Below are 12,410 nucleotides of genomic sequence, written 5' to 3'. Positions count from 1 at the left end.
CTACATTTGAGAAGATTTTTACTTTATTTTTTAACACAAAACATAACTTTTCCTTTTGATTTTGGGATGAAATACAGGCCGGAAAAGATTCATCCTCAAGTGCAACAATGTAGCAAGGATGATTCGATCGCGCTAAACCTCAACAGTTCAAGAATCATTTGTGCTTCACTGTAACATTTGAACGGAAGCTTTGGCGCTCACACATTCATCCACCTTTTTTCTTCTTCTTCTTTTTTTCTTTACCCGCCACCGCAGCTCATATTTAAACACTGATGTGACAAGAAACCACAGTAAGAAAGAGGACTTTAACTATGATTATTATTAGTGACAGCGGTCACCGCTGATGACGCGACGGTTTCAGCGTGCGTCCGCCGACAGACCCGCGTCAAACGCCGCTAACGCGCGCACAGGACGTGTTCGGGAATTTAAAATCAGCTAGAACTAAACGCTTTGCTTGTCAAAGTTGTACTTCTTGACAGACCATCTTGAAACGCAGCGGCAAAAGACGCCCGCCTCGGCCGCCTGACGCACCGCAGACGGAACGCATCATGAACGCGTCCTGTACACAAGGTTTGAGAGCTGCCCCGGGTCGATAGACTGCTTAATAGATTTTACACCCTTCACTCTTCAATAATTCAGATCCAAAACAACCTAAATCCGTTATCAAGCCACATGTGAAAGCATCCAGACCGTCATGAGCTGGGATCCCTCTTCCTCAAGGATGCGTCAACACACCGCGACGCCTTTTCTCTTATAACGGTAGGCTACATTCGGGATTAAAAAGTCAAGCAACATTTTGCTCTCAAACAGTAGAAAGCAGTATATCTTGCCTTACCTTGAACATGAATCACGCCGGGTGAAGATGTTCCGATCCTCACTCTCTCCTTCTCTCAAAGCGTGTGCGCGCGCTACAGAGCTGCAGTGAACGCGCCTCTGGCGCAGCGCTGCCTGGAGGAGAAACAAGCGGGTGTGTGTGTGAACTGGGTGTGACTCCAAACACACACTGACTTAACACACTTACTAAGCTTAAACTAAAAGTGTCTGGCTTTGCACTCTCTTATTCAGCACTGGTTAGTGTTGTTAGGTTTAAATTGATCAGCTTCACAGGCTATTGTAGATTCAACCTTCAACAATATAATAAATACAGACGTTATAAAATGCAACTAAACTCTATAAAAGATTCTAAAAAAGTGATTCTGTAAATTTACTAGTTTTTACGTTTAAGTTTGTACATTTAAACGTTTTTTTCTGTAAAAGTTTTCCCCCACATGCTTATTATACTGTAGCCTTTCTAGGCTTAAAGGACACAAACCTTAAAGTCTTCAAGCTATTGAAATTGCACCAGAAAAAAATGCAGTACACTCAAATATACTAGTTGAGTAGCCTATTCCAGGTGTTGAAGCCACTGCTAGAGAAAATGAGACCATGAAAGTGGCTTTCATTACTGAAAGAAAATATATATTGAAGGTTTAAACAGACCTAAAGAATGCTTATAATGCTTTGATGGATTCTAGGTGAAGACTAAATAATTCATAAGTACTCAAAAGCACACTTGCACTTGCAGTGTTATTATTCCTCGTTTAGGATAGCCATAACTCAGCTTGTCCATCAATATTTTGTTCAAACGTTCAAAATTTAAATCTATAAAAAGTCATATGTTTTCGTATCATAAAAGTCATTCATAAGAGCAATGATTAACAGATATAATGGTGGAGCATTTTGCAGTGTTTCACAGCTGAAGCGAAAGAACATTTTTTGTTCTTATCTGAAAACTATTTGTTTCCTGCATGTTGTTTTTCCATTCTTTTACACTGTTGGTACGATGCACAACATGAGATAGCGATTACCGTAATAAATCTTATGCAAATATAGCCTGCATGATCATCAAAGTGGAATTCCAGACAGCATGACGTAAAACAAGCTGGGTGGGGAACCAGCACGATTATTATACAGAACCAAAAGTCGTAACGACAATAGAAACACCACGGTACACTACAAAGTTGACTGAATAATTTCTATGCCACAAGACAATAGAAAAAGATCATTCGGATAATATTATACACCAGTCCTCTGAATACTTGCACAATATTTAATAAGACATTATGTTATCTTAGCAATTACTCATGTCATGATCAAGACAGAATCAAGATTAGAAAAATAAAGGTCCTTTACTGCCATTGGTCCACGAAGAAGAATCTTTTTATTGCACAACAGGTTCTTTTTTAGTTCTTTGTAAAAGTTTCTATAGATTGTTAAAATGTTCCTCGCCCTCTTTTGTAAGCTTTGTTTTTAAGAGTGCAAGCACCTGTTCACATTTTGATGTGTGTGCAAAAAAAAAAAAAGGGGTTGGGATTCACTTTGAAACAATTTTCACTTAGAAACTGCTTAGTGAATTTTTCTAACATTTGCAAAGAAATGGCAAGTGACACGTTGAATTAAACAAAAGTTTGAAGTAGAATTGTAAAACATATTCCAATAATCTTTCTTTTATTTACAGCTTCAAGAAAACTTTTATTTAGCCTATTTATTTATTTACATTGCGACAACTGGCCTCATTGAGTCTCTTTTTTCCTATATGCAAATGTTAAGTTAAAACATTATTTTAATGACATTTATAGAACGTTCATATAACATAAATATTTAATATGCACTCTTAAGACGTTGAGAGAAACGTTCTTAGAATGTCTTTATGATGTTTCTACTTGAACGTTCTCATAACATTGAGAGAAAACGTTCTGAGAACATTTTCAGAACATTCTTATAATGTTATACACTGTAAAAAGTGATTCTGAGTTTTAGTCAGGTGGACTAGTAAAATCATGTCCTGTCAACTTGCAGTGTCTCACTACACAATAGGATGAGTTATGACAACCTCAACTTGAGGGGAAATGGAAAACTTTAAATAACGTGTTCATATAACAACAAAACATAGGTTCTATCAACTTTCTGTGTAATGCGCATGTGCCAGAAACTCTACGTCATGATGACGTACTATTTGAACGAATTTGAAGCAGACGCGCCATCGCCATTTTCTGCACGAGAAGTTGCTGATGCAAGAAAAGACGAAGGAGACCGCGTTTGAACGAGTACAGGTGGACTTTTATGGACTGCAAATACTGAAATGAGTAAGTATACCCTGATTTGTGCTTTCTTTCATGTTAAATTAGGCTTGTTTTGTTAGCGCACCTCGTCCGTGTTTTGATTCCAGGCACATTTTCTCGGAGACACCGAGCTGCTGTCAAGACGTGAGCAGAAAGAGAAGTCGTCATTATAAGTTAATGTTGATAAATAGATAAAATAGTGTACTTATAAGTTATTTTTAGCGTGTTCTTAATCGGATCTCATTATCGTTAGAAACACCTATAACGTTACCAGTAACAGTTAAGTTAATATCTGAAGCAGCGCCGCCAGTCCATATTTGTGTTTAACATGATAAATAAAAATGCTCGATTGACTTATGTTTCTTAAACACCCAGTTGTTATTTTTTTCAAATGACAGGCTAACGTTACCATATGAATGTTTCTGAGCACGTGCAAACGGTGTGTAACGTTATTCTGTAGGCCTTAGGTAACTTGAGATGCAAATTATTAATATAAGGTCATAACGTTTTGTAGTGTAATAAGCACATTATTAAACTTAAATGTAATTTGTGTTACCTGTGAAGCCCTGAAGAATCATGAAATTCAGAATTACTTTATTTGTAGAAAAAATTTTCACATGATAAAAGCTATATTTATAGCATTGCTCACTTTTATATTGACAGCAACATCATTAGTATAATATTCAATGCATCACCCTGCCATAGAAATAAAAAATGTTGATATTTTTTCCTCATTGTATTTGGGGAGTAAGATGTTTTAGTGCTACATGATTATGGCAAAAATCATAATTTTCGATTAGGCTATTACCTTGAAATTGTAATTGGCGATTATTAATTATGATTATCTGCTCAATTTACATTGAATGATGTTTTAAATAGCTTTATAACAGTGGTTCTCAACTCGTTTAAATTCGACCCACATTTTCCCATGGTCATCAAGCCACGACCCAATTTTTTTGGGATTTTTTTATGCCTATTATAACAGTTGTAGACACAAACAAGTGCTGTTCTATTAGAAGATATGGGCAAACTTAATATCGTAAGATTATATGACCAGTTCTTTCATGTTGAGTGAAATTAAAATGTTTTAACTTGTTAATGTTTTAAGACTGTCACTGAGACCCTGGCATCTTTGTTAAATTTGTAAATGTATTTATGTTTTTATAGATCAGCAAAGAATTCACCTGGCGTGCGTCAAAGGACCCGAGCAAGTCCTTTTTGGAAGGCCTAGGTGGTCATCTCTCAAAGCTGATACAGTTATTCAGGTCAAAGCGGTATGAGGACATTCCAGAAATGACTTCAGTACTGGAGAGCCTTGATAAGGATGTGAGTCAATTTATTTTAAAGCAGTCTTTCTCTCCCCAAAATGACAATTCTGTGATCATTTACTCACTTACTCACATCATAAACCTAGTGATAGCGACATCTTTTCATACAATGATTTCAGAGTAAGTGTCTAAAAAGTAACCTATACGATTTGTATGTCATATTCAAAGTTTTCTGAAATCATACAATTTCTTTGTATGATGAAAACATACAAATTTCAGTCTTTGTTTACAATAATGTATTATTGTATTAGCTACTTCAGAAATATCAAGCCTCATTGGTTCTTGCAAGTCTTTTGATCAAATGTCATGACACAAGAACTAATGAGGTTTGATGTTGTTGTTGTAGTAACATTAACACTTATATGATTAGTTCATTACACAAAGTTTTAAAAATTTTAAAATAGGCAACATGACTCATCCACTACTTTTAACTGCATTTTTTATAGTGTTGACTTGTCCTTTATAGAGCTTAACAGCCTAGCCATTGTTCATTTATGAATATTTTTGCATGTGTTTGGAGTGGCATGTTGGTGAGTAAATGACAATTATCATCTTTGGTAACCTATCCTTTTAAATCCTTTAAAGTGTTGTTACAACCCCAATTCATTTAAGGCAGGGGTGCCTAATCCTGCTCCTGGGGAGCCAAGATCCTGCAGAGTTTAGCTTCAACCCCAATTAAACACACCTGAACCAGCTTATCAAGGTGTTCAGGATCACTACAAACTTCCAGGCAGGTGTGTTGTTGAACCAAGTTGGAGTTAAACTCTGCAATACATTATTGCCACTCCAGGAGCAGACTTGGTCTGCTTTGGTCTGGTTTCACACTCAACTTGATTCTATCGAACCCTGGTGCGTTTGCGTGCATATTACATCATGGTAAACGTGCACGGCGCATAATAGAAAACAGAACACGGGTCAGTATAATTCGGTGCTATTATGCGCAGCTGAGTGAACAACACAGGTTTACTGTGTGTGTGTGTGTGTGTGTGTGTGTGTGTGTGTGTGTGTGTCGCATAAGGTGACCTTCTGCTGCTTGCAAACGGACTCTTTTGAGGAGACAGTGGATTTCCAAATTTGTTGCCCTGATTCCATGCGCTGTGCGTGAATACACTGCAGGCTCACTCTCGCTCGTATCCAAGGTAAATCATCAACACTGTCATCCCTTACATGTGTTTTATTTAACTAAATACATCATAATCAGCTAAAACGCATGCGCAGGTCACTTCACTTCCTGAACAAGCGCGCACCCGAGTCCATGTTGCTTTCTCATTCACGCGAACTGCGGCATGGTTCAGGAGCAACCGAACTCAGACCACCTCCTCTAGGTAGTCTCAGGTTCGGTACCCCAGTGCACACCCGGGTCCGCCTGATAGCGTTCACATTAGCGATTTTTCATGCGAACCGTGCCCCGTTCCGAATTAAACTTAGGGTGCTTTCACACTGGCAGTTTAGTTTGGAACGGGGCACGGTTCGCATGAAAAAACGCTAATGTAAACGCTGGTCTGAGTTCGGTTGCTCCTGAACCATGCCGCAGTTCGCGTGAATGAGAAAGCAACATGGACTCGGGTGCGCGCTTGTTCAGGAAGTGAAGTGACCTGCGCATGCGTTTTAGCTGATTATGATGTATTTAGTTAAATAAAACACATGTAAGGGATGACAGTGTTGATGATTTACCTTGGATACGAGCGAGAGTGAGCCTGCAGTGTATTCGCGCACAGCGCATGGAATCAGGGCAACAAATTTGGAAATCCACTGTCTCCTCAAAAGAGTTCCTTTGCAAGCAGCAGGTCACCTTATGCGACACACACACTCATACCCCTTTTCCACCAACAAGAACCGGGTGCTGGTTCAGAGCTAGAGCTATTGCCAGTTCGGAGTTGGTTCGACTGACGAGCTTACTAAGAACCGGTTTGCGTTTCCACCGGCCAGAGAGCCACAACAGAGCTATATCTTACGTCACTGCATACGTATCATGTTGCCCAGCAACGCTAGTCCGGCAGCGCCAAACACAAACACACCAGACTTGTTCGAGATGCATCGGCTTCTCGCAGAACGATCAGCACATGAAATCAAAGCACTGCGAAAGCGATCAAAAAGCACAAGGAGTCGTATGATCTCCAAACACTCCCGCAGCTCTGATCGGTCCACGCTGCTCCGATGCATCTCGAACAAGGCATCAACAATAATAGACGTTGCGTTTCTATGGATGCTCATGGCGTTCGTGCAGCTCGCCGTAACTTACATAGACGGATATTATAATCGAGCTGCTATTAGCTCGACTAGCTGCTATTTAAAAATGGCGGTCACAAGTTTCTCTTCAGTCTTGTTGGCCACGGTAACCCCGCCCCCAGCCTCTGACGCAAGCGGTTCTTTCTTGGCTCCGTTCTAGACCCTGCAATGATTTGGTGCTACTTAAGAACCAGTTTTACTGGTTCGGAGCTGGTGCTTTGGCGGTGGAAAAACAAAGAACCGATTTGAAACTAGGCTCTGGCTCCGAACCAGCACCAGCTCTGCCTTGGTGGAAAAGGGGGTAACAGTAAACCTGTGTTGTTCACTCAGCTGTGCATAATAGCACCGAATTATACTGACCCATGTTCTGTTTTCTATCATGCGCCATGCATGTTTGCGATGACGTAATATGCACAAAAACGCACCAGGGTTCGATAGAATCAAGTTGAGTGTGAAACCAGACCAACGCTGCGGGGGGCGCCGGGAACAATTGCGCTCGGGCTCGTACCGCAGCAAACGAGCCCAGTGTGAAAGCCCCCTAAACTAAACTGCCAGTGTGAAAGCACCCTTATGGCGCGTTTCCACTGAGCAGTACAGTACGGTACGGTACAGTACGGTACGGTTCGGGTCTGTTAACCATGATCTGGCTAGCGTTTCCACTGCCAACAGTACCCTTACTTGATGGGCGTGGTGTTTCGATCGACGTCATTTTCGCGCGAAGAAGAACATAGTAAACTACAATGGATGACATATACAGCAGATCTTGTTCTTGCTCCTCGACATGTTTGTCACAAGAAGACAAGCGCCGACATTAGGCTTTTCTCAATATTAAGTACGCAAAGTTTGTACTTGCCATGTGCGACTCCTACATGCAAATGGTACAGCGCGTTCTTAAAAGGTCACTCAGCTCGCTCTGCTACTCCGGTTATCTCTGTTACTCTGTATGTACATTTTAAGCAACAATAAAACGAAATATTATGTTATAAAACACTACTCTGCCTCTTTTCGTTTTCATTTAAATAAATTAAACATTATAGGGACACAAATGTGGTTCATGCACAACGCATATTGATTATTCACTGCACGTTATACGTTATTCTATTTAACGTTATAACAAAACGAAATTTAAAACACAACCCTAACGTTACCTCTTTTCGTTTAAATAATAAAAAAAATTACACATATTACAGGGAATATATGCATTTGTACAAATGTTGCAATAAACATCAGTGATAATCTTGTAATAAGAAAATGACAAGAAACCATATTTCTTTTTGTAAAATGTCAGTTTTATCAATAATAGCCAATATAAAAGTTTAAGTAAAAGGTACAAGAAGCTATACAATAAGAAATAAAGCAAACAATTCAGTCAAATGTCCAAATGCTGCGCTCTAATCTAACATTACAACAGTAAAGTTAAATACAAATAGCCTATAATATGAAACTAAACTTAGCCCTCGGCCAAAACGATTGACAGGGAACGAATTATATATTCACGAGACCAAAGATCGCCCGTTAGGTCTGCACAAGACGAATTATTATATCTCATGTTTAACCACTACCGTCGGAGTCATCGGCGAACGTCAGAAGAACTTAGCCGAGGAAAGGCTCATCCAGCCGGGAAACATGAGCGCCGAGCGCCCGCTGATCGCATGGATCTAACAACCGGGGAAAAACAAATCATCTTTATAAATAAACCACAGATTTGAGCTTTAAACAACTACATTCTCGCCTGAAAAACTCTTAAAATTACATTTCGTGACACAGTAACAGTAGTATTATATTTAAACTGTATATTAAAAAATGGCGCTTCTTATGTTGTCATTCCCCTCGTAGCACGCGCAAGTGACGATTCTCTGTCAACCAATCAACGTCCTGCAGTGAGTCTAGCTCCACCTTTTAGTACCGTACCACTGTGCTAGGTACCCCAACGGAAGGGTACCCAAAAAGTGGTACGGTACGGTTCGGCTTTTTGGTACCATTCTCAACTTTTGGCAGTGGAAACGCAAATAAAAGGGTACCGACCCGTACCGTACCGTACTGTACCGCTCGGTGGAAACGCGCCATTAGACACTCCTGATTTAAGTGCCATGAGCGTGTTACACCCACTATTAAATCTTATTTTGGTGCTGAACAAAAAGGTAACAAACAACTGTTGTTGCACCACATCACTGGTAAATTACAACAAAAGTGTACAAATGTAAATGTGCAAATTTTAAATTAATGTTTTTGTTTTTATTTTTTGTAAAAACAAGACAGAGGGAGGGGGAGAAAGAATAAACGAGGAAAGAAAAACAAAGGATTGAACCAATAAATCTGGTACTTTAACCATCCTTTAATTTACAGACAACAAACCAAAGGATGATGACTGCAGCATTGCTTGGCCTGCCGTGGTTACATGCGAGAGAGTCCTTCAAAATTCATGAAGATATGTGAGGTAAGCTGAAACTTTTAAGGCAAAACAATGAAAATTTTAAATTTAGATCTCTTAATTTGCAGGGGTCTGGGGACTGTAAATTGTTTGTGTAATTGGTTTTAAGTAGGCTAATAGTACCTTGTTTTGTTTGCATTCTATAAAGCCCTGTGACATTGAAGAGGAAGTGATCGAGGGTGTGGTGATAGGAATCCTACTGGTTGTGGAAAATGTGATGGAACCTCAGTCAGCGTTCTACAATGACGTTGTCCTGGTGATTGAGGAAGAAGTGGTAATGCGTCACCTGAGTGATGTACCTAATGCTTTTCTGAACCTGATGGGCCTGGTGTACGCATTAAACCTTGACTACCCAAAGAAATTCAAATTCACTTTTGAAGTGATACAGCGCCTGTTTATTGGTGTTGGATCAGACTCTTGAACTCAAGAGTTCACTCTTTGAAGAGCAAGTTGCTGAGATAAGACAAAACAAACAAAATCTTTTCTCCTTCTTGCTATGTTAAATCGTTGCACTGTTTCAAAGTTTAAGAGCATTGTTATTTTAGATCTCATTGTTTTAAGTGTAACTTTGGTATTCTTGATTTTCGAACAGACTGTTTTCTTGTTACCTTGTCCTGCTTGCTCTTTCCTTGTCATGTTTCTACGAGTGGGAATTGAAGACACTGTTTTTAAACAGATTAATCTGTGAAGTTTTTTAACACCTGATAATGACAAGGAGAGTTATTTGTACTATTTTGGCTCTAAGATGGGTCTGTGCATAGAGAAGTTTGCACTTCTTTGTGTGAGCTGTATATGTGAGGGTTTTTCTTGTGGTGTTTTTTTTATCTTTGCAAGATAATTATTTGTGTCTGTGTATTTTGGGTGCAATGCATCTGTTTTAAAAAATAAATGATGAGAGTTTCAATTTTGCAGTTGTTGATTTCATTAAAAATCTGGTTCCAGATAGATATCTAGAACTTCTTGTTAAAGCAAGCAATGAAGTCCAGTAAACTCAAATAGTTAAGTTATGATGTTGAGGAAAAATTACTATTTTATGTCAATTAGACTTGGTTAATGGTTGTGAAAACATGAAAAATTAAGTTCAACCAATATGTTTCTCAGTTGACTTAACTAAAAATTATAAATGCTTATTAATTGATACAGTACTTTGGCTCAATTCACTGCAAGTTATTTCAACAAATACATACAAGTTGAGTGAACTTAAATCCTAATGTTGGCTAAACTTAACTGAGTCAATGCAACAAGATGACTTGACTAAGTCAAGTTGTGTCAACAAATCATTTTTTACAGTGTACTTATAATAATTGAATGTTAAAATGAACCTTCTTTGAATATTACAAATAGGTGTAAACGTTCAAAGAATGTTAATGCGAGTAAAAATAGGTTATTTAACCTTTTAAATAACGTTCTAATCACGACAAGACATTGTAACGCTTTAGAAACATTGAAAAATCACTGTTCCTCAACGTTTTCAGAACCTCAGTTTCTGGGTGAGTCCAGAGGACTTTATATGCTCATCTAATGTCAGACGGTCCGAGAATAAAGTTTGTTCAATGCACAGTCAAGGTAATCTCTGTGGTTCTGAGGCGTTTAATTCTGGATCGTCGACAGAAAACCGCAGGAACATGCCTGCACTGTTATTGGCTACTTTAGGGAAGCACCCGGGATCACGAGTAGACAAAAAACAGATTACACAGAATGATATCTGACCTCCAGACAAGTTATCGCAAGCCGAGACACATTCTGTGCAACTGCATTAGCAGTGTCTGGGAATATAAAGAGTTTTGTGTTACTGTAGTGTTCTGCCGGCACAATTAGCCCACACATAATTATCTTGATGCATTAACCAAAGGCGCTTAACTATCGTGAAAAGTGTGCGACCACAGTGTATTCTCTGCAGGAATGGACGCTCAAGCAGTCTGTTCATGAGCATTACTCGAGGTGGGCTATTATTATTATTATTATAGCAGAGCAACATTATTTCAGTAACATTTACAGTTCAGTGGCGGGCCGTGCATTTCACACCTAGGCCTGGTGTCCAACCTGAATTAATAACTTTTAATAGTGTAGCAGCGCACAGACTCTCTATAATTGTTGTCAAATTGCTGTTTTATTCTGCACCGGCAGTTATAGGGTTAATGCGGTCGGTGAGTTCGGGAAAGGCCGGGTAGAGAAACGAGCGAGTGAGTTTAGCTTGTGCGTTAGTGTTCAGTTGTTCTTGCGTTCCGATTATTAATTCAGAAACGGAGACTCCCTTGTCTTGTCCTTCAAGGGTTAAAATAGTCCCTTGTTAGACGTTACAATAGTATGAATGTCAAAAATAAAAAGAAGTTTCGATCATAAATTTACAAGAAAAATTAAGAAATCATATTCACCACGGAAAAAAACGGGGGCCAAAAATGCATTATACTTTTTTTTTTTTTTTTTCACAAAATCCATATTAATTTCTTTCCTCAAAAATATTAAATTACTTGGTTGTACAGGTTATCTGTGCGTTTCAGTCCCAGCAACCTTATCTATCGCCATCGAGACTAATGCTGAAAGTCGAGTCTGTCCCGTCGTTTTCCTGGCATTATAAGTTTTAATTCGCTTTAGGGCTGAGAGTGTCTGCTCGACACAAGATGTGGACACAGGGACAGCCACCGCAAACCATGACGATGTGTACAGCTGGCCCATGCTCTCACACAGATTTTTGGACGAAATCAATTAGATCAGCGAGACTTTTGCCTTCAAAATCAGTCATGGCATATACATTACAGTCAGTTCATTCTGTTGTTATTCGGGACAGATCGAGTAGTTTTTCCCGGTAGGTTTTAACCTGCTGGAGGTCGAGGAGGGAAATAAACATTCATTTGTGGGTTGAAAAACGATTAAATCTAACTTACAGGAACACATTTTAGTTCATGTAGTTCGCTACAGATGCGGTAAGCTATTGCTCTGACTAATAGTAATAAGTACACGCTATTCTGAACCATCCAATCAAAGGACGTGAAAATGCCGACGTTATTGTACGCCTGCTAGATGACGGCCCCGTCTAATCGAAATCTGATTGGCTGATTAAATCTGACGGATTATCTGATCGGTTAAAGCAGTTTCATTCCAGGCGCCCGCACTATGATTCTTCTTATACTGTCTATGTTCTGAAGTCGTCAAGGCAGATTTCTTTGGCCATGGCAACACATGATGGCTGAAATATGATTGGATAAAAGCTCTAACATAAACATACACTACTGGAAGCAGCGCAAACAAGAGAAAAACTATGGAATTAAGAGATTGGACTATTGGGAATAATTTAATACTCATTCATGGGGGAAAAAAAAT

The 12,410-nt window shown here is 39.1% G+C and overlaps 1 protein-coding gene and 1 long non-coding RNA gene across 3 annotated transcripts in view; one reads left to right on the top strand and one right to left on the bottom strand.

Annotated features, from left to right (window-relative positions):
- LOC309497972 (fatty acyl-CoA reductase 1) overlaps positions 1-990 on the bottom strand; it is a 41,092-nt gene extending 40,102 nt beyond the window's left edge. Inside the window, exon 1 of the mRNA XM_082168439.1 lies at positions 836-990. The gene's annotated coding sequence lies outside the window, so the exon portion shown is untranslated. The remainder of the gene's footprint in view (positions 1-835) is intronic.
- A 1,781-nt stretch (positions 991-2,771) lies between these two features.
- Positions 2,772-9,990, top strand: LOC309497991. Of its 2 annotated transcripts, XR_014205782.1 has the most exons (4): positions 2,772-3,125; positions 4,269-4,427; positions 9,005-9,095; positions 9,238-9,990. It is a non-coding gene; the product is annotated as an uncharacterized lncRNA (long non-coding RNA). The 2 variants fall into 2 exon arrangements; XR_014205783.1 differs by having other exon boundaries at positions 2,772-4,427.
- Positions 9,991-12,410: the final 2,420 nt, after the last annotated feature.

The sequence above is a fragment of the Leuciscus leuciscus genome (assembly GCF_965113295.1).
Source record: "Leuciscus leuciscus genome assembly, chromosome: 4".
Classification (NCBI taxonomy): Eukaryota; Metazoa; Chordata; class Actinopteri; order Cypriniformes; family Leuciscidae; genus Leuciscus; species Leuciscus leuciscus.
Note: the sequence above shows the minus strand (reverse complement) of the source record. Positions and strands in the feature narration are given on the sequence as shown.